Below are 27,100 nucleotides of genomic sequence, written 5' to 3'. Positions count from 1 at the left end.
TGATGTTCTTTCAGTGTTGCACTTTGTAGACGCTCCCTGAGCACTGGTCTCACAGCCAGCTGCACATAGAGACCAGTGTTGTTAGTCCAGGTCAGAAGATGACTTGTTGGAATGAAAATGAGCTTGTAGTTTGTCTGCTTTAATCATGTGACTGGAAAAAGGTGTTGGACTTCAAATATGTCCGTTTCTTTCACACTTCACCTTTAAAAGTGAAGCCTTGTGGTTCCTGGAAGGAAAAACACGACTTTTTCAAGTCTTTGTCCTGTTTTTATGAGAAATGTACGACTTTAATGTGAAACATTCAGAGTTTTTTCTCTTGTTGTGTTTGTTTGAAGCTGCTTCCTGTTGGCTTCAGCTGTTTGGAGTTTCCATTTTCTAAACTTCTACATTCTGAACCTTCTTCAGCTCTGAACAGATGATGAAACACTGAATGATTTCAAGCTCACACTTTGTCTAATAAACTTACATCTTTCATTCTTTATACAGATTGATCGACTGTGGTTTGTCAGAGATCAGCTGTGATTATCTGGCAGCAGCACTGAAGTCCAACCCCTCCCATCTGAGAGAGCTGGACCTGAGCTGGAACTACAACCTGCAGGATCCAGGAGTGAAGCATCTGTGTGGTTTCCTGGAGAGTCCAGGATGTGGACTTGAAACTCTGAGGTCAGTCAGCATGTTTTAGTTGTGCTGAGATGAATATGATGTGAAAGTTGTGCTGACACTAAACTGCAGACATCAGGCTGATATTATACTGATCCACACTGAGGATCTTCATGGTAAAGTCTGTTTTCTTCTTCTCTGGTTTAGTCCATTGACTGCAGCAGAACAATGTTCACATTTCAAACAGTGAGACTCAACGTATGGCCCGCGGCCCACACGCGGCCTGCCCACCTTTCCTGATTCAGAGAGAGGGGACCCTGATTAACTGTGTAGTGTTCTTCCTCACAGTTCTAAGTATCAGACACAACAATGAATAATCCACAGCTGACTGTCTTTAGCAGGTCAAAGGTCACGGCACACAGCAGACAGTGGGAAATATTCTAATTCTGATCATTTATCAGCACATATCCATATGTATAAAAACAAACACTGTGAGACTTGATCAGAGGTGTGATCATCACAGCAGAGGCCTTTGTGTCAAAGTCACTGAGGATCAAACAGAAACACATGAAGCAGATTTTCCTCTTCTGGCTTTTTATAGCAGATAACCTTCAAAATCTTCTGCAGTCCATCAAAAACTGAAGCAAACCATGAATCAACATGTGAACATGAGCTGATGCTGCTGAAGTGAAGCAAAGTTACAGAGGTTTGATTACAGACACAGCTGAGAGTTTGTAATCTGTCATCATTTTAAAAGCTTTCAATTTCTTCAGTATTGAACAGCAGAAATGAGGCTTTGTTTTCGGAGGCCGACAGCAGTGAACACAACAGCAGACTGGTGCGTAATAAGCAGTGAATAATGCAGAAAACAGATTTTTGAAGGTAAACTGTTCTTGAAGTACACTGAGAGAGAGAGAGCTGTGCAGGAAGTAAAGGTCAAAGTCAGAGAGAATTCATGACCATGTTCATCAAACGTAAAGCGTAGTTTGGATCTTCTTTTGCTGCTGGTTCACTCAGTTTTGGTTGGAGACAGATGAAACCTGCAGCTTCAGGATCTGTGAGCTGTCCACTTTCAGCCCCGACGGCGTGTCCGTGTACGTGCCGTCGAGTGAACGATCCACGCTCTGTGTTTCCATCTTTGTGTGTTTAGCTGCTCTCATTTACTGTTTTATCTGTTTGCTTGTTGTTGAAATGCTTTTGGGAGCTTTAACCTGAGATTCTGGCAAAATACATTTATATTAAACATCCATTCAGGATTGAATGAATCAACATCGCTTTATTCAAATTAAAACCATTTAAATAGGAAAATCCATTTTTTTACAGCCGCCTCTAATGCTGGGTAATGTCAGCTGGTCCATGTGCAGCTGGCTGTGAGGCTCAGGGAGCGTCTACAAAGTGCAACACTGAAAGAACATCATCCATAAATATTGAGGAATAACTGGACTCTCATACAGCGAGAAGAAAGAAAAAAAAAAAAAAAGCGTACAGTCTACGCACATACAGTCTATCTACATTAGCTTAGAAGCAGCATCAAAAAATCAAGTAAGGTGTGAGCTTTATTAACATTACATTTGCCTAATGAAGCCTTCAATAAGGAGACTTCATTTTTAAAAGCAGCAAAGATCGGAGTAATTTTCAAGAAGCGACATTTATGAATGAAGAATTTTGCGACTATAAATAGGTTGTTAATCCCAAATTCTATTTTCTTATTTTCTGTTTGTAGGCCAACTCTAATTACTTGAAAGGTTAGAGAAGGGCAGTCAATATTTTTAGAGGTTAACCAGTACTGGAAACCATCCCCAAAAAATCTGGTGCTTTCACATGAGTAGAAAAGGTGCTCTGTAGTCTCAATATCAGTGTTGCAAAATGTGCATGTGTTCGTATCTATATTGAATTTCTTGTGAAGATAATCCTTGGACGGGTATATGGCATTTAACACTTTAAAGTGAATTTCTTTAGCTTTTGGCGGAATTGGAAAGGAAAGATACTTGGTCAAAAACCTAAAATTATAATCTTTAAACAAATATTTTCTTGTTAATTCAGAAGGAAAAAGTTGCTTGGTTAGAATTGTCCTTAAAAATTTGTTATTGCAAGTCTTTCCTTTAAATTGCCGGTCATCGATAAATAAGGATGGTTCACGGATTATAAAGGAAGAATAGGTTAAACTGGCTTTAGTCATCTGAATCATTGCAGGGGGAATGGCTTTGACAACTTTAATGAATTTACTTTGAGTACATACTAAGCCATAATTATCAATAAATTTATTATACGATAATACATTGCCGTCATTGTCTAAAAGGTGTAGAACGGTCCAAATTCCGTGATCCATCCAATCCTTATAAAAGAAGGATTTTCTTTTTATCAATATACATCGGTTGTTCCAGATCGAATTTGTATGTGGAGAAAAATTGTGCTTGGAAATCATTTTCCAGTACTGGAGAACCTGTTTATGAAAATTAGATAATTTAATTGGTAATTTGGAGATTTCAAAATCACACTTTAAGAGAAATTCAATGCCACCAAGCTTTGAGTAATCTCAAAGATTACTTTAGGGAAGTAAAAAGATTACTTTAGGGAAGTAAAACCAAATATTATTTGAGTTATTTATGAAAGACTGCAACCATTTAAGTTTGATGGAACCATCCAATGCTTCAAAATCAATCACATTCAATCCGCCTTCTTCTAAAGACTTCACTACATCATTCTTCCTAATATAATGTTGCTTATTTCTCCAAATGTAATTAAAGTTAATTTGATTTATATTCTTAATTAGTCTATTGGAAAGATATAAACATTGAGATGGATAAATCAGTCGCGAGATACCTTCTGTTTTGGTAAGTAGAACACGTCCAAAGATAGAAAGGTCTCTTTGTAACCAGCTGATTAAGATCTTTTTAGATTTTTGGGTAATATGCTCAAGATTTAAGTTTTCTCTATTATTTATATTCTTTGAGATTATAATACCCAAATATTTAATTTCAGTTTTTACAGCTATGTTAAGAGAGATGCTGGGTTTACCATCATGAATAGTTAATATTTCACATTTTCTAATATTCAGGTACAAACCAGAAGCCTTTGAAAATAGTGAAATTTCATTTAGTGCGAGAGGAACCTGTAACATGTTCTTTAAAAACAGTGTAGTATCATCTGCAAGCTGACTTATAATCAGTGGGGCTCCCATCAAGTTCAGTGTTTGAATATTTGGATTGTGTTTTATGAAAATAGCCAGAAGTTCTGTTACAATAATGAAAAGTAGCGGAGAAGCTGGACACCCCTGACGGATTCCTCGACTAATGTTAAAACGTTTAGATGTTCCAAAAGGTAAAGAAATAGAACTATTGATATCAGAGTATAACAAAGAGATTAAATCTATGAATTTTTTACCAAAACCAAAATACTGTAAAGCTTTAAAAATAAAAGGATGCTCGACCGTATCAAATGCTTTATAAAAGTCTAAAAAAAGAATCACACCATCATCTTCAATTAAGTGATTATAGTCCAATAAATCCAAAACTAATCTAATATTATTGTGGATAGAACGATTCTTAAGGAACCCAGATTGTGTTTCACTAATAATCTGATCTAAACCGTCCTTTAATCTATTTGCAATAACATGAGCAAAAATTTTATAATCTGTGTTCAATAGAGTAATTGGACGTAGATTATCGATTAATCTTTTATCTTTACCAGGTTTAGGAATAAGGGAGATAAGACCCTGTTTCATTGTCGTTGTTAATGATTCATTGCTAATGATTTTCCTAATAGTTTTGAAGAAAAATTCTTTTACTTCTTTCCAGAAGAATTTATAGAAGATGGCAGTCAAGCCGTCCTGACCAGGAGCTTTGTTCATTTTCAGTTTGTTTAAGGCTTGATCTAAGTCATCCATTAATATATCAGAATCACAAATTTCTCTGAATACAGAATCGATTTTTGGAATATAAGGTTCAATCTGATCAAAAAAGGCAATTGAATCAGTAGTTAAATATTTAGATGAGTATAAATTTGAATAGAACATATGTATTTCTTCTGCTATAGTCTTATGATTTGTGCATTCTTCCCCATTTACAATTAAGGTATTAATAGATTTCTTCTCTTGCCTCCATTTCTCCAGATTGTAGAAATATGAAGTACTTTTTTCACCTTCTTCTATCCATTTTGCACGAGCCCTAATGTATGCTCCATGAGCCTTTTTCTTGTATAGATCATCTAATTGAGCCTGTAAAGACAAAAGAGATTTCTTCTCCGCCTCTGACATAAACTGTCTATTACAATAGTTATTTATATTTTAAAGTAATTTGCTTTCATACTCTTTTTGTTGTTTACTTCCCCTTTTACTAAACGTAATTGAGAATTCTCTAACTTTAAACTTAAAAAATTCCCATCTGTTTGTGTAAGTACCAATTGTTCCATCATTGTAAATTTTATGGATGAGAGCTTTAATCATCTTAACATACCCATCATCAGTTAACAGATCTGCATTAAATTTCCAGTAATCTTTTTTAAATTGTGTTTTATTTTCAGGGTTAAGTTTAAGAGTAATAGTACTGTGATCTGTCAGCGGGGCTGCTGAGATAGCCACATGTGAAACATATCTATACAATATAGACGAGCCCAACCAGAGATCTATTCTGGACATTGTGGAATTATCATTGCATTAATTATCATTTCATCAAAGTGTTTATTGAAGCTGCTGGCATTATGTTATAATTTATATTATAGGGGTTATCATAATAAAATATTAACATGTTTATTACAGGTGCAGTTGTAACTACTTTAAAATGAGTGAGTTAAATATATATGTATCATAACTCATAGGCTGAGTATATTGTTACAGTAAAATAGTAGCTGAGCAAAGGCCTGAATGTATTCAGCTTCTTGTGGGATTTGAGTTTGCCTAGTTACAGGTGACGGAAGGATGTCCAGTCCATGGTGACCTCAAAGGCCTTAGATCATCACCATATTCTTAAGAGTATGCCATAAGGAGGAACCTCTGTGTTTGCATTTAATTCTTAAAATACATGAATGTTCTGTACATGCAAATTATGTGCTTGTAAACGCAAGAAGGGGCGTTACAATACCCTGATGTTATAAAAGCAATCTAGAGTGTATTTTGGGTAGAGATGTACAACTGTTTTGCAGTTTACACCTCTCCACGCAGCGTGCATTCATTAAAATCAATTGTTTGAACGACCTCTTCTGGACTATCATTGTTTTACTCTCATCCTCAAATCCGAACCCGTAACATTTGGTGCATTGGCCGAGGTTGAGGGAGAAAGTTGGAGAATGAGACCGAGAGGGTCCAAGGTGCTCAAACAGGCAGACACGAGTCAGTGGTCGAAGTGAGTGGACATAAGCCGGCTTATTTAAAGGTAAGGCACTACCTGTTGAATTATTTCCAAACAGTGCTGGATTGGTTCTGACAAAATTGAAAGTCTACTCACTGAAAATTACTGGTAAAGGTCTGTTTTTTGATTTTGGTGAAAATCTCATGAGAATTGAAGTTGAAGTAATGATAATGTAAGGTTAAGTGACAGTACTGATTAAAGGAAATGCAGTTGGACTGCTAAGGAAAGAGAATTTAAAGTAGTTGGACTACTGAATTTAGGATATAGGTCATTTGAAATCTGTATATGGTCATACAGTTATAATTGAATATAAAGCTGGGCTTGGACATCAATAAAGTCGGTTTGGTGGTTTCATAGGATGTCTTTAAAATACAACTAAATTTCTGTAGAACGGAACTGTGGGATGTTCTAGGAAGTGCATTGTCGGAAGGTGACGCTTCCTATTTGTCGGTGACGATCGACATCTACCTCTGGGAGGGATAGTTCACTTGGCAAGTGTGGAGAAAAACGACGCTCCTAAATAGCTAGTGGTTGGACCACTTTACCGTTTGGAACGGTTTATGCACTTTTTTGGGCGATAAAGCTTGGAGCTTGGGCGTTGGACGCTTTTAAATTTTACTTAGGAAACTTAGGCATTAGAGCAGATACAGTTTGGAACTGAGACTGTCATTGATGATCAAAAACTTAGAGTTTTTCCCTTGGAGGGTTAATTCAAATTTTGTCTAAATTATGTAGGTTGTGCAATTTAAGGCCTTGTAAATATTATTTAATTTATCAGACGTCTCTGTGTTATAATTTCTATGTTTGTATATAGGCTCTGTCTGTCACAGGCACTGCAGCAGGCTGGTTATTTTGAGAGTGTGTCTGTGTCTATGTAAATGAGATGCCTGTGACTTATTTAGAGTGACATTTCCTGTTTACTAATGAGTGGCTAATGACTGACTGCAGAGCCTGGGTGAAGGACGACTTATATTGGTGTTTTAAGGGAAGAATTGCTTTTATTTCTACTTTGTTGGCATTACGGTTGTTAAATACGATGATTACTTTATGATACATGTCTGTCTCATTTTGCATGTGTGCGATTGGCTTTCAAATGTAGTTTTGTAATGTAACCTGTACACTCCATGGAGGAAACAGACCATGGAGTTTTGGAAGAAGATAGCAGAGATATGACTGGCTTTACGTTTAGTCTTGTGTTGACTCCAATAACGGATGGTCAGACAGGGCTGGTTGAAACAGAGGTGCGTGTTTGCGGTGAAATAGGGGCCACTGACCATGACTCAAAACACAAAGGCTGTGAGATTAAAATTACTGTGAGTAACGGTTTGACTTTTGACTAGGGAAATAATATGTTTACTTGGGTCTATGAAGATATTTGACTTTGAGTGATGTTATGAGAAGTTGAGTTTATTTTTCTGTTTAAAAACACATAAGTATATGCACTTAGTACACCCACTCAAGAAATGATTGTGTGACTGATGCTACAAAACTGACCTAAAGAATGGTGATGTGTGTGAGTGAAAGAGCGCTATTTAAATGTGTGTGAGTGAAATGAAGGCATATTGTTCTTAGATAAAGATTTAGTAGAATTACTGAGTATTTGTAGACTGATTATTAAAAGGAAGTCTCTGCAGAAGCTGTAGAAACAGGAAACCGTGTGTGTGTGTGTCTGGGACAGGAAATGCATGCCCATAAAAGGGAAGCTCACGGTGACAAGTGTGCACCCAGAGTAGAGAGAGAGATTTAACTCTGGGCAGATGAAGCAAAAGGGAGGTTTTAAGATAAAATGAATATGATACTAATTATGTGCTTTAGTGTGCCAATACAGGTGGACTCTCTCAACTTTGCAACCTTGAGTTCAGCAGAAGAAAAGTAGATTAAAAGAATTGGGAGAAAATAAGCCAGTCTTTGGCTCGAAATTGTGCAGCTTGAGCTCTCACTTTGTCCTTGACCCCGAGAAGACACGCAAAGGACAGTCAATTTCCTGATGAAGACCGATAGAACATCGTGGACGTGAAGAAGTAACGGAAGCTAAAAGACAGTGCAGGCGAAAGCAGTAACACTGACAACGACTGATGAGTCCAGCAGCATGGGAGATAGCACAAGATGCAACATGCATGCTGGTGAAGAACAGCGTGATAAGTCTGCTTGAAGGCACTGACTGTCATATTTGCCAAGCTTGGAGCAATCTTGGAAGAAAAAAACTGAAAAGATGAATGGAGAAGAAAACAGAGCAAATGAAAATAAGACTGAAGGAAGAGGAAATACTGAAAGATCAAAACAGAGAAGAAACACACTGTGTTTGCTGGAGCCCTGAAGCCCAAACAGGACACTGTGAATGGAAAAGGACCAGTGAGAGATGAAGCTGGACGAGTTTGACTGCGAGAAGATAGGAGATGATTGGATTGAAATTGAACCCTGAACTCGTGATAGTTTAGGGATGTCCACCACGTCACAACAAAGAGGTAAACAATACAAAAGGTAAAGATAATCAAAATAACTGACATTTATATTAATGAATAGAAAACACACATATACAAATTGTTACATGTGAGATGATTTTTGAAACGAATCAGAAGTGAGATAGTTTGAATGTAGAGCTCAGTGAAAAGATGCACTAATTAAATAGGAATACATTGTTACGGGTTCGAAATTGAGGATGAGAGTAAAACAATGATGGTCCAGAAGAGGTCGTTCAAACAATTGATTTTAATGAATGCACGCTGCGTGGAGAGGTGTAAACTGCAAAACAGTTGTACATCTCTACCCAAAATACACTCTAGATTGCTTTTATAACATCAGGGTATTGTAACGCCCCTTCTTGCGTTTACAAGCACATAATTTGCATGTACAGAACATTCATGTATTTTAAGAATTAAATGCAAACACAGAAGTTCCTCCTTGTGGCATACTCTTAAGAATATGGTGATGATCTAAGGCCTTTGAGGTCACCCTGGACTGGACATCCTTCCGTCACCTGTAACTAGGCAAACTCAAATCCCACAAGAAGCTGAATACATTCAGGCCTTTGCTCAGCTACTATTTTGCTGTACCAATATACTCAGCATATGAGTTATGATACATATATATTTAACTCAATCATTTTAAAATAGTTATAACTGCACCTGTAATAAACATGTTAATATTTGATTATGATAACCCCTATAATATAAATTATAACATAATGCCAGCAGCTTCAATAAACACTTTGATGAAATGATAGAATGTTAAGGATGGTGGTTATATACAGTTCAGCAGTGACCTAATTTCTTTAAATATTACAATTCCCTCTTTTGACGTCTTCCAAAGACGTCACTACACCATTCCCAGGTCCACTACCTTCGCTTTGACCCTCTCTCTGCTACCCCTTACTAACCTACTGTGTTCATCTAAGGTTCCTGTCATTATTCAAAGTTGGTTCACAATATCATATCAGGCAAAATCACAAACCCTAATGCCACGTCTGCTTTGTTAAGCTCTTCAGTTAGACTCTGTGCCTGTGTGCCAATGTGTGTGTACATGCGTCTCGACGTTTAATGTCTAAATGTACATTTGGATGTATGTGGACTTGTATGTCTATCGGCATTTATGAGTCAGTAGTTTTTAAGAAAGAAGGCATTAGTGTGTAAAATGTTTCCTGACTATTAACTCCTGATACTGGAGGGACTTTCCTGTTTGCCCAACCTCTTGGGTTTGGCCTTTTACACTTTTACTAAAGAAATTTTTAATAGAGCCCAAAGAGATTTTTATTTTGCTCCTGTGCTTGACAGGATAAGCCAAGTTGTTTTTTGTTTTGTTTTGAAATTTCCCCTTCTGTGTGTGTGTGTGTACATAAGTAAGGATATGATAATCAACATAACATCCCTGGTTTGCAAATGATTTTCTGCCCCCACTGCAGGGCAACATCCCACATCATTTTGTGGTGAGTCTATGTTGGCTAGTTTAAAACAGATATATAACAGTTTCTTGATTCCATGGCCCACTCATAGTTGCGCAGTGTCAATATATGTGGGGAGTTCAATACACATTTCTTGGCTAATTATTTTCCCAATAAAAGTGAAATCACACATTGCATTTGATTTCACTTATATATTATCATGTTCTGGGCTCTATCCATTATATTAACTTTATTCAATCTCAATACCCTTTATGTGTGTGAGCAACGCTTGTAGTTTTATTAAACACAACCCCAGTAAGATACACACCATCCCCATGTCAGCCTGACTCTCCGCTAAAAAGCACACTTCAAAGTTTTCTATCTGGATTTACGCCTCTTTTGGCCTCAAGCATATACATAACATGCAAAAGTTACTGTTAATGCCCGTTAAACAAGTTTCCATTATCTACAACATTTTGTTTCACCCGGCTCACCCTCACACGCTTCCTGTTCCCTTATTGCATATTTTATCTTTAAGACCTTTTACCTCAGTAGTTGCTAAGCAGAAACAAAGCAACCTGTGGTCCACCTTTACCCTGTAAAATAAACCCCTGTCATGTTTGTGTCTGTAAGCATGTTTTGCATTCATTCCTGCAAGTTAGAAGCTGTAAAGTTGAAAGCTGCATCAAGTCCAGGCCTTTGGCCTGGCCTATATATAAATCATGTGTGTTTGTAAGCGTGCATGCAATTAACCTGCTATGTTCTCATCTTCCCTCAACATGTATCACCTGGACACTCTCACCAGTGAAGCTTAAAACCCTTTTGGACGGAACATCAACTCTAAACAAGCACAGTTATGCCTTGTGTATAAAATGAACTCAACCTGTAAATAGAGACATCACTGTTATGTCAAACATAAAATAATACTGTACAACACGTTATTAATCATCATCATCATCATCATCATCATCGTTTATTTATATAGCACTTTAAAAACACACAAGGCTGACCAAAGTGCTGAACAATAGAAACATAATAGATACCATAAGAATAATAAATACGATAAAAATAATAAACATAATAAACATAGCAAAAACAATAAAATATAAGTAAATACAAGTCAGTCAACCACTGAGTCAAAAGCCAGTGAATAAAAATGCGTTTTCAATCTGGATTTAAAAACCAGCACTGATGTCGATTGCCTAATGTGAAGAGGAAGGTTATTCCAAAGCTTAGGAGCCACAATAGAGAACATACAATACAGTCATCCTAAGGCAGATTATATGATAGCATTAAAAGAATCTCCAAATCCCAAATCCCAACAGGTCCTGCTTTTAAATCTTCCCTGACTTTCCCTTCAAGTTCTGCTTTCTTAGTACAATAATTAGGTCCTCCTGTTCCCATTGAATCTGCCATATTGATTCCTTCATGTGTAAGTGTCAGATTTCGAGCATCTAAAACTTTACTCAGTCGCTGTTGTGCTAATGACGTCATAGTGAACGCCTGCAAGTTCACCTAAGCCACCACACTATGTGTAGTCAGAACTTTTAGTGAGTGTTCTCTCCCTACATGTACTGTTTCCTATATTATTTTGGCAACCCCTGCTGCATGCTGTGCACATTTAGGGTGCCTTGCTTCTGTTGGACTCAACCTCATGCTATCCTACATAAATACCTGTTTTAAGAGAGACCTCTGCACAGCTCATACGCCAGTTGCAAGAGCTCTCTAACATTAGAATCATCAACTGTGACTTATATAGTGTTATTTCGGTACTTTATACTTCACACATTTTTGAACGTTGTTTATATGGGGAGTTCCTCTTTTTGTGTCTATATTTATTAATATGCCTTGTGCACTAAAGCTTCCTGTTTTTCAGTCTGGCTGAGCACTTGTTTGTGAGTAAAAACTGGCCTCTACAAGCCTTCATAGCAGACACACATTACAAATGCTTCATATATACAGAGAAAAACCCAATAATCTACATTTCACTATTTTGTTCTTCGGTTCAGATTTGGATTCTGTATTGTTCTTTATTTGTTATTATTTATATTCATATTGTTTTTTGCTAGTCTTGGTTTGTTGTTGTCTATTTGGGAGCTGACATAGTCTCTGTAAATAAACTTCTTTTGGTGGAGTAGCATCAGGAGAGAAGCTCCAGAGAGGCATCTTCCATGTTAAACACTAAAATATAACATAAGAGATCTTCTCAACGTGTTGTATATTTTTAATATTTCCTTATTATTTTGTCATAAAATAAATCAACCAAATAACTTAAGCTGTGTGACAGCACCTTGCGTTTACGCCAGGCTGTGAGCTGCCCTGAAGCTACACCCCCTTTTACCCCATTTAATTTCTCAATCTTAGTTTAAACTATTCCTGACCTTCTCCTTCTCTCGTCTGATCATCTCAAGTACGTCCTGTACCAAATTTGCTTCCTCTTTTCAAGTCCCACATTTAATTACAAGCTCTAAACTCAGAGCTGAAGTTCCCCTTTTCTAAGTCTGTATGTTCTACAAGAGAGCAAATCGGTAAACAAGTTTATCACAAAGGTTGTTAGGTAAAGGTCACATAGACATTTGCTTATTACCCCTAAAACAGCACATTTCATGTAGCTAATCGCATATATTAACACCCCCCTTTTTGTGACACATCTCATGTGTTACAAACTCAAAATCCTTCACTCAGGTTTGGGAATTAAAGCAAAAGTTTACTCCTATCGCATTATGTATAAATGCTCCAGAACTTCAAACCTGTGTGTTAACCAGAACATCACCTGTTATACTCACCTTCTCCACTTATGATCCAACCTGTGTTATAAAACAAAAGTTAAAACAGAACAATTATCAGTCATGTGTTCAACCTGAGTCCAGTCTTTTATCAGGGTCCAGTCGGTCCAACCTATGGTCTGCGTGGTCCGTCCATTCACCTTTCCATTCCCACACATTCACTCACACGCATTAACATCTGGTAGTGGTAAACGTCCGCACAAATAATCAGATTTCCACTTTCAGTAAACTCAGTTAATTTATATAATCATTTATTTTCTTTTTAGTCGTTTCTAGGAAAATATTTCTTTATACTTTTGGACTGGATTGGCTCGCTGCAATCCTTTTAGACAGGGACTCACAATCTGATCAGATCCCCACACGTGGCCTCTTTCCTTCGCCCATTGTAATCAGAAAAAGGTCACCTTATTTTTTGTTTTCCTGAGACTATTGTCGGCGCCGTTATCCATTGTTTTCTTTTGCAGGCCTGCTTAGAACAAAAATGAGAAAAAAAGAGAGCTGAGTATTAGCTCATCAAAGTACCAAACAAAATCACCTGACAGGTTTTTTCTTTATAAGTGCACTGTTACAAAACCCCTTAAACATGTCCATGATTATTAAAACTCCCTCTTTAAAAATAAAACAACAACCTCAAAATCTTCAACACTCTTATATTTCACCCATAGAACACACCCAAAATGTAAAAAGCTACACCGTTTCGTACACAATATCCCCCTTTAAGTACTTTACCAAACTCACATTCAACCTAACATATAAGCACGTTCTCACAATATGTCAACACTAATTTATAAACCTCTTAACCAAATTTTCAGCTCGTAACAGTCTACTTCTCCTCTATCCTCAGTCACATAAGCTCCCTAACTAATTTGCATACTGAGTCACATCTCAACAACTTAACTTGGCAAACGAAATACATGATTACACTTCATCACATTATTTAATTATTGTCAATTTCTTCCTATACTAATCCCTTGTTTTGATCAATCAGTGCAAGAGCACTCCTAAGTCACCCTTTTAAACTACTTTATCCAACATTCACACCATTCTATCACTCATACAATTAGCAAGTCGATCTTCATTGCGTATGTTTGTGTGTGCTATTTTGCATATATGGCTTCACAGTCTCACAGACACTTTCCCATTCTCCAGTTAAAGAGTCAGTTTTCTCCGTCCCCGAATCACTAACCCAAATTTTACTTCCCCACCTTAAATCACAGCCCTGCTGGTCTTCCACCACCAGTCAGGGCTTGCTGTCAGGTTTCTGGACACTGTAAACAATTCAACGAGAAACTTGCCTTAACATATCCATTCATGTTAACCTGTAATTTCTTCAGACTCCTGGATCTGGAGAATTGGTCTGGGTCTGCTTTACTCCTGAAAATAACAAACTAAAACATTTTCATTATTATCACGGACGCCTAAACGACCCATTTCTCATTTTCTATTCAAAAATACCAATTATGTCATGTATGTAAGCGTGTTCTTCCTTGCGTTATGTGGTCATGTAAATGCAGTGTAAGCTGTTTTCTTCATTGCATGCCTTCATTGCGTTCTTCATTACATTCTCCTGTATTCATGTCAATATACACTAAGTGTAAGCTGTTTCTTAATTGCATGCCAGGTGATCATCTTAATTAAGTGTAAGCAGTTTCTTCATTGCATGAGTGTAAGCTGCTTCTTCATTGCATCCTTATGTATTCATTGCATTTTCATGTATTCATATTTAATTTATGCATCTTTTCACTGAGCTCTAGATTCAAACTATCTCACTTCTGATTCGTTTCAAAAATAATCTCACATGTAACAATTTGTATATGTGTGTTTTCTATTCATTAATATAGTTGTCAGTTATTTTGATTATCTTTACCTTTTGTATTGTTTACCTCTTTGTTGTGACGTGGTGGACATCCCTAAACTATCACAAGTTCAGGGTTCCATTTCAATCCAATCATCTCCTATCTTCTCGCAGTCAAACTCGTCCAGCTTCATCTCTCACTGGTCCTTTTCCATTCACAGTGTCCTGTTCGGGCTTCAGGGCTCCAGCAAACACAGTGTGTTTCTTCTCTGTTTTGATCTTTCAGTATTTCCTCTTCCTTCAGTCTTATTTTCATTTGCTCTGTTTTCTTCTCCATTCATCTTTTCAGTCTTTTCTTCCAAGATTGCTCCAAGCTTGGCAAATATGACAGTCAGTGCCTTCAAGCAGACTTATCACGCTGTTCTTCACCAGCATGCATGTTGCATCACGTGCTGTCTCCCATGCTGCTGGACTCATCAGTCGTTGTCAGTGTTACTGCTTTCGCCTGCACTGTCTTTTAGCTTCCGTTACTTCTTCACGTCCACGATGTTCTATCGGTCTTCATCAGGAAATTGGCTGTCCTTTGCGTTTCTTCTCGGGGTCAAGGACAAAGTGAGAGCTCAAGCTGCACAATTTCGAGCCAAAGACTGGCTTATTTTCTCCCAATTCTTTTAATCTACTCTTCTGCTGCTGAACTCAAGGTTGCAAAGTTGAGAGAGTCCACCTGTATTGGCACACTAAAGCATATAATTAGTATCATATTCATTTTATCTTAAAACCTCCCTTTTGCTTCATCTGCCCAGAGTTAAATCTCTCTCTCTACTCTGGGTGCACACTTGTCACCGTGAGCTTCCCTTTTATGGGCATGCATTTCCTGTCCCAGACACACACACACGGTTTCCTGTTTCTACAGCTTCTGCAGAGACTTCCTTTTAATTTCAGTCTACAAATAATCAGTAATTCTATCTAAAAACCATATGCCTTCATTTCACTCACACACATTGAAATAGCGCTCTTTCACTCACACACATCACCATTCTTTAGGTCAGTTTTGTAGCATCAGTCACACAATCATTTCTTGAGTGGGTGTACTAAGTGCATATACTTATGTGTTTTTAAACAGAAAAATAAAGTCAACCTCTCATAACATCACTCAAAGTCAAATATCTTCATAGTCCCAAAAGCAAGCATATTATTTCCCTAGTCAAAAGTCAAACCGTTACTCACAGTAATTTTTAATCTCACAGCCTTTGTGTTTTGAGTCATGGTCAGTGGCCCCTATTTCACAGCAAACACGCACCTCTGTTTCAACCAGCCCTGTCTGACCATCCGTTATTGGAGTCAACACAAGACTAAACGTAAAGCCAGTCATATCTCTGCTATCTTCTTCCAAAACTCCATGGTCTGTTTCCTCCATGGAGTGTACAGGTTACATTACAAAACTACATTTGAAAGCCAATCGCACACATGCAAAATGAGACAGACATGTATCATAAAGTAGTCATCGTATTTAACAACCGTAATGCCAACAAACTACAAATAAAAGCAATTCTTCCCTTAAAACACCAATATACGTCGTCCTTCACCCAGGCTCTGCAGTCAGTCATTAGCCACTCATTAGTAAACAGGAAATATCACTCTAAATAAGTCACAGGCATCTCATTTACATAGACACAGACACACTCTCAAAATAACCAGCCTGCTGCAGTGCCTGTGGCAGACAGAGCCTATATACAAACATAGAAATTATAACACAGAGACGTAAAACATCCTACTTTACATCAAAAAAGAAATATATTTCATACACACTTTTAAATATTCTAACCTCTTTCAGACGCCATGACCCGTCTCACACACACTGCCTTTTCTCTCTCAAACATCCACTTTCCACTCACTCAGACAAATCATGCAGAGTCACTCAAATCAAACACTGACAGCATTCACACGGTTAAAATCACTCGAGATACGCTTTCATACGAGTATTTTGGACATGCCTTCCATGTTCAGAAAGAGCAGGTCAAAAGAAAAAGAAAAAGAAAACTGAAACCTCTCATCGTCCTCACCGCTTCTCCCCACACACACATAACTGAAAAATAAAGCCCACCAACATTTATGGCTCACGAAATATACATCTATCAAAATTCAGTCATTTACTATACATCCACACTAATATATTCAGACTGTATTCATACTCTCATAATAAGCAAAACCAACCTCTTATATACAGGAAAATTGGCAAAACGCTCAATACTGTCGAAACTGAAACCACCCTCTCTGCGCGTCCCCACTGCTCATTTGCATTTACACACACCATCAGTGCACATCCGGCTGTGCATTACTGACCCAGAGACTGATCTTACTCATAGATCTCATATTTTATATTACAGACGTCTTTATATTTACAACTGCACAGATTTTTAGGCCTTTAAAACACCTACCAAATTTCGACAAATTTAATAATAACCGCCCTGCGGAAAACTCCCTGAGTTTTTTGCTACCAATTTAGCCATTATCCCGTCCCCGACGGTGGCCCGATTGCTAGTGTCCTACCTGAATTTAAAAGCGTTAACCAACCCAAACTTTCCCTGAAGCTCTATTTGTGGCATCTCACAGCCAAGGCTTTCTCAAAGTTTTAAGTTAAGGTTTCACGCCCGAAACCGGGTTTCTACTGACCAAAAACTGCACAATGCCGTCCCGGACGACAACCTGGTAAACTACCAGGGGCTATTTTTAAACCAATGGTCCCAAGTCATTGGCAGTGGCCACCTGGGATACCCTCACGCCGGAGGACCCTTTCCCACGTCTGGAAAAGGGAGGGGGTTCCCACCCCTGAACTTGATGCAGTCCTAGGAGCCCCGCTCCCGTCCTAAGATAATTTAGAGTAATTTGAAACAACAATCTAAACCCAAACAGGATTAAGATTAAGGACAACCCTCAACAGTTTTGGAGATTCCCCAGTTCTCCTCGGATGTTGCCCGAAACTATCCCTAGTCATCGCTAGGTGAAGGATAAATTTCTCTATCCAGCAGGGAGCGTCACCTCCGAGAAAGTTCTTAAGGGTTGCATAACCAATGGGACTTGAACCCACACAATGACCAAATTCCCTATCATTCTAAGAGTTCACTTAGCAGTCCAACTGCTTTAATTCTCTTTTCATTCCTTTATTCTCATTACTCAGTACTGTCACTTATACTTCCTTATCATTACTTCAACCGGTAAACTTCATGAAAACTTCACCAAAATTAAAAACAGACCTTTACCAGTAATTTTCAGTGAGTAGACTTTCAATTTGTTTTCAGATCCAATTCAGCACTGTTTGGAAATAATTCAACAGGTAGTGCCTTACCTTTAAATAAGCCGGCTTATGTCCACTCACTTCGACCACTGACTCGTGTCTGCCTGTTTGAGCACCTTGGACCCTCTCAGTCTCATTCTCCAACTTTCCCCCTCAACCCCGGGCCAATGCACCAAATGTTACGGGTTCGGATTTGAGGATGAGAGTAAAACAATGATAGTCCAGAAGAGGTCGTTCAAACAATTGATTTTAATGAATGCACGCCGCGTGGAGAGGTGCAAACTGCAAAACAGTTGTACATCTCTACCCAAAATACACTCTAGATTGCTTTTATAACATCAGGGTATTGTAACGCCCCTTCTTGCGTTTACAAGCACATAATTTGCATGTACAGAACATTCATGTATTTAAAGAATTAAATGCAAACACAGAAGTTCCTCCTTGTGGCATACTCTTAAGAATATGGTGATGATCTAAGGCCTTTGAGGTCACCCTGGACTGGACATCCTTCCGTCACCTGTAACTAGGCAAACTCAAATCCCACAAGAAGCTGAATACATTCAGGCCTTTGCTCAGCTACTATTTTGCTGTACCAATATACTCAGCATATGAGTTATGATACATATATATTTAACTCACTCATTTTAAAGTAGTTATAACTGCACCTGTAATAAACATGTTAATATTTGATTATGATAACCCCTATAATATAAATTATAACATAATGCCAGCAGCTTCAATAAACACTTTGATGAAATGATAGAATGTTAAGGATGGTGGTTATATACAGTTCAGCAGTGACCTAATTTCTTTAAATATTACAACATGTAAATGCAATGAATACATAAGGATGCAATGAAGAAGCAGCTTACACTCATGCAATGAAGAAACTGCTTACACTTAATTAAGATGATCACCTGGCATGCAATGAAGAAAACAGCTTACACTGCATTTACATGACCAAATAACGCAAGGAAGAACACGCTTACATACATGACATAATTGGTATTTTTGAATAGAAAATGAGAAATGGGTCGTTTAGGCGTCCGTCATAATAATGAAAATGTTTTAGTTTGTTATTTTCAGGAGTAAAGCAGACCCAGACCAATTCTCCAGATCCAGGAGTCTGAAGAAATTACAGGTTAACATGAATGGATATGTTAAGGCAAGTTTCTGGTTGAATTGTTTACAGTGTCCAGGAACCTGACAGCAAGCCCTAACTGGTGGTGGAAGACCAGGAGGGCTGTGATTTAAGGTGGGGAAGTAAAATTTGGGTTAGTGATTCGGGGACGGAGAAAACTGACTCTTTAACTGGAGAATGGGAAAGTGTCTGTGAGACTGTGAAGCCATATATGCAAAATAGCACACACAAACATACGCAATGAAGATCGGCTTGCTACTTGTATGAGTGATAGAATGGTGTGAATGTTGAATAAACTGATTAAACTAGTTTAAAAGGGTGACTTAGGAGTGCTCTTGCACTGATTGATCAAAACAAGGGATTAGTATAGGAAGAAATTGACAATAATTAAATAATGTGATGAAGTGTAATCATGTATTTCGTTTGCCAAGTTAAGTTGTTGAGATGTGATTGAATATGAGAATTAGTTAAGGAGCTTATGTGACTGATGACAGAGGAGGTTGCTGTGTGTGTGATTGAGGCCTTAAAGGAGGGGTAGATTGTTAGGAGGTGCAAATTTGATTAAGAGGTTTATAAATTAGTGTTGACATATTGTGAGAACGTGCTTATATGTTAAGGTTGAAGGTGAGTTTGGCAAAATGTTTAAAGGGGGATATTGTGTACGAAACGGTGTAGTTTTTTTACGTTTTGGGTGTGTTCTATGGGTGAAATTTAAGATTGTTGAAGATTTTTGAGGTTGTTGTTTTATTTTAAAGAGGGAGTTTTAATAATCATGGACATGTTTGAGGGGTTTTGTAACAGTGCACTTATAAAGAAAAAACCTGTCAGGTGATTTTGTTTGGTACTTTGATGAGCTAATACTCAGCTCTCTTTTTTTTTCTCATTTTTGTTCTAAGCAGGCCTGAAAAAGAAAACAATGCATAACGGCGCCGACAATAGTCTCAGGAGAACAAAAAGTAAGGTGACCTTTTCCGAATTACAATGGGACAGATTGTGGGTCCCTGTCTAAAAGGATTGCAGTGAGCCAATCCAGTCTAAAAGCAGAAAGAACTATTTTCCTAGAAACAACTAAAAAGAAAATAAATGATTATATAAATAAACTGAGTTTGCAGAGAGTGGAAAATGTGATTATTTGTGCGGACGTTTACCACTACCAGATGTTAATGCGTGTGAGTGAATGTGTGGGAATGGAAAGGTGAATGGACGGACCAGGCAGACCATAGGTTGGACCGACTGGACCCTGATAAAAGACTGGACTCAGGTTGAACACATGACTGATAATTGTTCTGTTTTAACTTTTGTTTTATAACACAGGTTGGATCATAAGTGGAGAAGGTGAGTATAACAGGTGATGTTCTGGTTAACACACAGGTTTGAAGTTCTGGAGCATTTATACATAATGCGATAGGAGTAAACTTTTGCTTTAATTCCCAAACCTGAGTGAAGGATTTTGAGTTTGTAACACATGAGATGTGTTAAAAAAAAGGGGGGTGTTAATATATGCGATTAGCTATATGAAATGTGCTGTTTTAGGGTTACTAAGCAAATGTCTATGTGACCTTTACCTAACAACCTTTGTGATAAACTTGTTTACCGATTTGCTCTCTTGTAGAACATACAGACTTAGAAAAGGGGAACTTCAGCTCTGAGTTTAGAGCTTGTAATTAAATGTGGGACTTGAAAAGAGGAAGCAAATTTGGTACAGGACGTACTTGAGATGATCAGACGAGAGAGGGAGAAGGTCAGGAATAGTTTAAACTAAGATTGAGAAATTAAATGGGGTAAAAGGGGGTGTAGCTTCAGGGCAGCTCACAGCCCGGCGTAAACGCAAGGTGCTGTCACACAGCTTAAGTTATTTGGTTGATTTATTTTATGACAAAATAATAAGGAAATATTAAAAATATACAACACGTTGAGAAGATCTCTTATGTTATATTTTAGTGTTTAACATGGAAGATGCCTCTCTGGAGCTTCTCTCCTGATGCTACTCCACCAAAAGAAGTTTATTTACAGAGACTATGTCAGCTCCCAAATAGACAATAAGAAACCAAGACTAGCCATAAACAATCTGAATACAAATAATAATAAATAAAGAACAATACAGAATCCAAATCTGAACCGAAGAACAAAATAGTGAAATGTGGATTATTGGGTTTTTCTCTGTATATATGAAGCATTTGTAATGTGTATCTGCTATGAAGGCTTGTAGAGGCCAGTTTTTACTCACAAACAAGTGCTCAGCCAGACTGAAAAACAGGAAGCTTTAGTGCACAAGGCATATTAATAAATATAGACACAAAAAAGAGGAACTCCCCATATAAACAACGTTCAAAACTGTGTGAAGTATAAAGTACCGAAATAACACTATATAAGTCACAGTTGATGATTCTAATGTTAGAGAGCTCTTGCAACTGGCGTCTGAGCTGTGCAGAGGTCTCTCTTAAGACAGGTACTTATGTAGGATAGCATGAGGTTGAGTCCAACAGAAGCAAGGCACCCTAAATGTGCACAGCATGCAGCAGGGGTTGCCAAAATAATATAGGAAACAGTACATGTAGGGAGAGAACACTCACTAAAAGTTCTGACTACACATAGTGTGGTGGCTTATGTGAACTTGCAGGCGTTCACTATGACGTCATTAGCACAACAGAGACTGAGTAAAGTTTTAGATGCTCGAAATCTGACACTTACACATGAAGGAATCAATATGGCAGATTTAATGGGATTAGGAGGACCTAATTATTGTACTAAGAAAGCAGAACTTGAAGGGAAAGTCAGGGAAGATTTAAAAGCAGGACTTGTTGGGATTTGGGATTTGGAGATTCTTTTAATGCTATCATATAATCTGCCTTAGGATGACTGTATTAATAACGTGTTGTACAGTATTATTTTATGTTTGACATAACAGTGATGTCTCTATTTACAGGTTGAGTTCATTTTATACACAATGCATATCTGTGCTTGTTTAGAGTTAATGTGCCGTCCAAAAGGGTTTTAAGCTTCACTGGTGAGAGTGTCCAGGTGATACATGTTGAGGGAAGATGAGAACATAGCAGGTGAATTGCATGCACGCTTACAAACACACATGATTTATATATAGGCCAGGCCAGAGGCCTGGACTTGATGTAGCTTTCAACTTTACAGCTTCTAACTTGCAGGAATGAATGCAAAACATGCTTACAGACACAAACATGACAGGGGTTTATTTTACAGGGTAAAGGTGGACCACAGGTTGCTTTGTTTCTGCTTAGCAACTACTGAGGTAAAAGGTCTTAAAGATAAATATGCAATAAGTGAACAGGAAATGTGTGAAGGTGAACCGGGGGAAACAAAATGTTGTAGATAATGGAAACTTGTCTAACGGGCATTAACAGTAACTTTTGCATGTTATGTATATGCTTGAAACCAAAAGAGGCGTAAATTCTGATAGAAACTTTGAAGTGTGTTTTTTAGCGGAGAGTCAGGCTGACATGGGGATGGTGTGTATTTTACTCTGTGTTTAATAAAACTAAAAGCGTTGCTCACACACATAAAGAGTATTGAGATTGAATAAAGTTAATATAATGGATAGAGCCCAGGACATGATAATACATAAGTGAAATCAAATGCAATGTTTGATTTCACTTTTATTGGGAAATAATCAGGTTAGAAATGTGAGTAACCTATGTTTAAACTGTGAAAACACTCTCCACATACATTGACTGTTTATATTTTGCAGGGTACTCCAGACCCCTTGTCTGAACACGGAGGCCAGTCCAGTCCAGCACTTCCTGAGACTGTAGTTGCTAAAACGGGATCGGTAGAAAGACAAAAGCGCGAGGGGTCAGGTAAAGGTGATGAGTGTCTCAGCAGTAATAATGGCATAGAGGTGAATTATGTTAAAGGGTCTACCAGCTCATTCACGTTTGATTTGTGTAACGTCATTAAGTGTACAGGAGTTAATAGTAGTTGGAGAGCGTATGATGTACAGGTCTGCAATCACCCCATGATATGCTTAGGTAAATTTAGTTGATCCAAAGTCTAAGCCGCTCGCAGAAAGTTCTATCACCATTCTGACTGATCAGATGCTAACTTTGAGAGCAGTAGCTCAAAAGCAACAGGAACCAAAAGGGAGAGTATTTCTGACCACAGATTACTCTAGACTGGAGCTTAAGGATTTAATCAAGCGTGTCACTGGTTTCAAGGACAGTAACCTCTGGCTTGATTGGGTGGCTCAAAATGCTAGAGAACAACATGTATCTGAATATGTTGCCTGTGCTTTAGCCAGGCCACGTTTGTCTACAGAGCGACTGGGAGCTTCACTCATGCTGATTAGAAACCAGGTAAAGACTATTCCATAACATAACTCGCGAACATTAGCTGCCAGACATAAGAGACAGATTTTGGCCAAAAGAGGGACCTAGGGTACACATGTTTATGAGCCTCGCCTAAACTCACCGACCTGGGTAGACTCCATAGGAGTGCCTAGGGGAGTTCCAGACGAGTACAAGCTGGTAAATCTGATAGCTGCAGGATTTGAGAGTATATTTCTTTGGGTAACGCCTAATCAAAATTTTGACCGCATTAGGTTCACTACAACCTGCTGAGACTCTCTAACCTCACCAGGGACGCCATGATGGGGTTGGAAGAACAATTGGGTCCGAGTTTGCTGATGGGAGTGTAAAATCAAATGACCCTTGACGTGAGAGGGGAGGCGTATGCGCCATGTTCGGAGACATGTGCGGCACTTTTATCGATATTAATACTGCCCAAGATGGCTCAGTAACCTGAGCTCTGGTGGGTCTGAAGATTTTGTTTAAAACAATGCATGAGCACTCAGGTATCGAAAATCCGCTGGCGTCCTGGATGACATCTGTGTTTGGACAATGGAAAGGTGTGGCTATGTCAGTGATATGTTCATTGGCTGTATTTTTGGGAATGTTGGTCATCGCTGGTTGTTGTATCATTCCTTGTGTAAGAGGACTGTTGGTAAAGGTAATGGGTTGTGAACCCTGGCTGGGTTGAGGGCATCTATAGGATGAACTTAGAACCCATAGAGCCGAGCAGGGAGTGATGTAACACGAAGTGTGGTGACATTCCTGATTGGAATGTCAAAAGAGGGAATTGTGGAATTATCATTGCATTAATTATCATTTCATCAAAGTGTTTATTGAAGCTGCTGGCATTATGTTATAATTTATATTATAGGGGTTATCATAATCAAATATTAACATGTTTATTACAGGTGCAGTTGTAACTACTTTAAAATGAGTGAGTTAAATATATATGTATCATAACTCATAGGCTGAGTATAATGGTACAGCAAAATAGTAGCTGAGCAAAGGCCTGAATGTATTCAGCTTCTTGTGGTATTTGAGTTTGCCTAGTTACAGGTGACGGAAGGATGTCCAGTCCATGGTGACCTCAAAGGCCTTAGATCATCACCATATTCTTAAGAGTATGCCACAAGGAGGAACTTCTGTGTCTGCATTTAATTCTTAAAATACATGAATGTTCTGTACATGCAAATTATATGCTTGTAAACGCAAGAAGGGGCGTTACAATACCCTGATGTTATAAAAGCAATCTAGAGTGTATTTTGGGCAGAGATGTACAACTGTTTTGCAGTTTACACCTCTCCACGCTGCGTGCATTCATTAAAATCAATTGTTTGAACGACCTCTTCTGGACTATCATTGTTTTACTCTCATCCTCAAATCCGAACCCGTAACAACATATTATTACCATTTGGTTTAATCCAAGAGAATTGAGTGACTCCAGGGTTTTTCTCTCTCCATATGTCACTTAAATTGTTTGAATTAATGAAATTTGATAAAGTTGGATTCCACTGATTAATACCATATCTAGGAGGGTTTCTATCCTGCCATTCGTTTGGAACAAGATTAAAGTCACCACCTAGTAATACATGGTCTGTGTGGTATAGAAGTTTATACTCGGAAAGAACATCTGTTATTTTTTCCAGCATGACCTTCTTTAGAGTAGGAGAGGAGTACCCATAAACATTTACTAGAATCACAGATGAACCATCAATATTCAATACAACTGCAAGCCAGTGCCCTGAAACATCAGCCTGAAAAGTCACGACCTTCCCTGGACATCGGTAGAAACAAAGAGCTACTCCAGCAGAGTGGTAAGATCCATGGCTGAAGAGGATTTTTTCACCCCATTGATTTGACCAGAAGGTGGCATCAGCGTCACTTGAATGAGTTTCTTGTAGTAAGGCGTAATTCGCTTTTAGCCCTTTGATAAACATAAACATTGCTTTCCTTTTAACATTATCCCTGAGACCTCTAACATTCAACGACACAAAGGATAAACACGTGCGTAGCATTAAAAATAAACAAAAAAAAAGATTCAAAGTATTGTAATATCAAACTTAACTATATACAAAAAAGAAATTTTAATTTACTTTCCTGTTTAGGGAAAGGTGAAAGAAGTTTTTTCTCTTGTTGTGTTTGTTTGAAGCTGCTTCCTGTTGGCTTCAGCTGTTTGGAGTTTCCATTTTCTAAACTTCTACATTCTGAACCTTCTTCAGCTCTGAACAGATGATGAAACACTGAATGATTTCAAGCTCACACTTTGTCTAATAAACTTACATCTTTCATTCTTTATACAGATTGATGAGCTGTGGTTTGTCAGAGATCAGCTGTGATTATCTGGCAGCAGCACTGAAGTCCAACCCCTCCCATCTGAGACAGCTGGAGCTGTGGGGAAACAAGCTGCAGGATCCAGATGTGAAACAGCTGTCTGATCTTCAGCAGAGTCCAGACTACAGACTGGAGACTCTGGTGTAAGTAGAGTGATGGAGTGAGTGGGTGGTGCTGTCAGCAGTATTGTACTAAACACAGTCAGTATGAAACAAAGATCCAGTGTTTCCTGTAAAGCTGCAGCTTCTCAGTGAAGCTGTGAGAGGAGAATGGTGACAGGCTTCAGGATTGGACACAAACACTTCCTGTTTCTGCCTTTATGGTCACCATAGTAACTGCTGACACGCTCTGATCAAACACTGTCAACAGCCAATCAGCTCTCTGAACAAAGCAGCAGGCAGACCAATGACTGCATTCATTTCCAAGTTTAAAGCAGTGAAGAACACAGTCTGTAGGTGAGGAAGACTTTAGTGAGAGCAGATGTTTGGATGGAATTCCTCCAGTTAACAGCTGGAACCGTCCATCTGGATTGTTGGGCTTGTTGTTGGGGTTCCTACAGAGCTCAGAGTGGACACACCAAGGTTCTTCTAATGAATGAAAGTCCAAACTCAAACTAGGAGGGAAAAACATCTTCATCAACTTCAATAAAAATCCAAAGATTAGAGAAAGTGAAGCAACAATGAGTCCTAGTACAGTCCCAGCACTGAAGTCCCTGCTGCTCTTTATACTGGATGTGCTGCATCACTGACTGACAGCTGATGAAGAGTCTCTGGAAACACTCGTTTATCTCCTCTGCTCTTCCTTCTTCTCTCTGCAGGTGGAGGTGATGATGGTAAACAGGACGGTGTGTGTGCTGAGAGAGGAGCAGCTGTGTCCTGATGATCCAGAGAGGTTGAAGCAGCAGCAGCTTGTGTGTAGAGACGCTCTGACTGGGCCATGTTACTGGGAGGTGGAGAGGAGAGCTTCATCCAGCAGTGACTGACAGAGGAATGAAGTGCAGATGACTGTCAGTGCTGCAGAGTAAACTGCTCTGAGAACAGCTCCACTGTCAGACACAATGTAGAGTCCAGCATCATCCCTGTGTGTCCCTCTGGATCTGACAGAGGATCATCAGTGTATCTGGACTGCTCTGCTGCTGCTCTGTCCTTCTACAGTCTCTGCACAGTCTCTGTCTGACTCTGGCTTCAGACCCTCCTGGATCAAACTCACCTGGAAAGACTTTCAAACATCACTTAATAGATTTGAATACAGAATAGATTTGATATATACTGTAGATGTACTGTAGAGTTGCAGTTTGTCACTTGTAAATACAGTCTGTGAGCAGCTATGAGCTGAAAGATCTTTCTAGAAACACCAAATGTTTTCACTCTTCTGTTGCTTTTTCATATATTTCCACAACATTAATATTGATCCCACCTGTCTCACCTGTTTCATGCTTTTATACATAATAACAGGACACGTGTGATCTGAGCGCTGCTGTGGTTGCTGTGCTGCACGTCTTCATTTAGATAACAGAGACATCTAGTGGTTCAGAGGGAGAACTGCAGGAGGTGGAGCTATGTTTTAACATGGAAAACTTTTTATCTTTTAGGCGCAGATACAAATATGACAAGT

At 38.5% G+C, this 27,100-nt stretch overlaps 1 long non-coding RNA gene across 1 annotated transcript; it reads left to right on the top strand.

Annotated features, from left to right (window-relative positions):
• The first annotated feature begins 610 nt into the window (after positions 1 to 610).
• Positions 611 to 26,318, top strand: LOC109195639 (uncharacterized). Its single transcript, XR_002057192.2, has 3 exons — positions 611 to 663; positions 25,456 to 25,629; positions 26,304 to 26,318. It is a non-coding gene; the product is annotated as an uncharacterized LOC109195639 (long non-coding RNA).
• Positions 26,319 to 27,100: the final 782 nt, after the last annotated feature.

This window comes from Oreochromis niloticus, unplaced genomic scaffold (genome assembly GCF_001858045.2).
Source record: "Oreochromis niloticus isolate F11D_XX unplaced genomic scaffold, O_niloticus_UMD_NMBU tig00001726_pilon, whole genome shotgun sequence".
Lineage (NCBI taxonomy): Eukaryota > Metazoa > Chordata > Actinopteri > Cichliformes > Cichlidae > Oreochromis > Oreochromis niloticus.
Note: the sequence above shows the minus strand (reverse complement) of the source record. Positions and strands in the feature narration are given on the sequence as shown.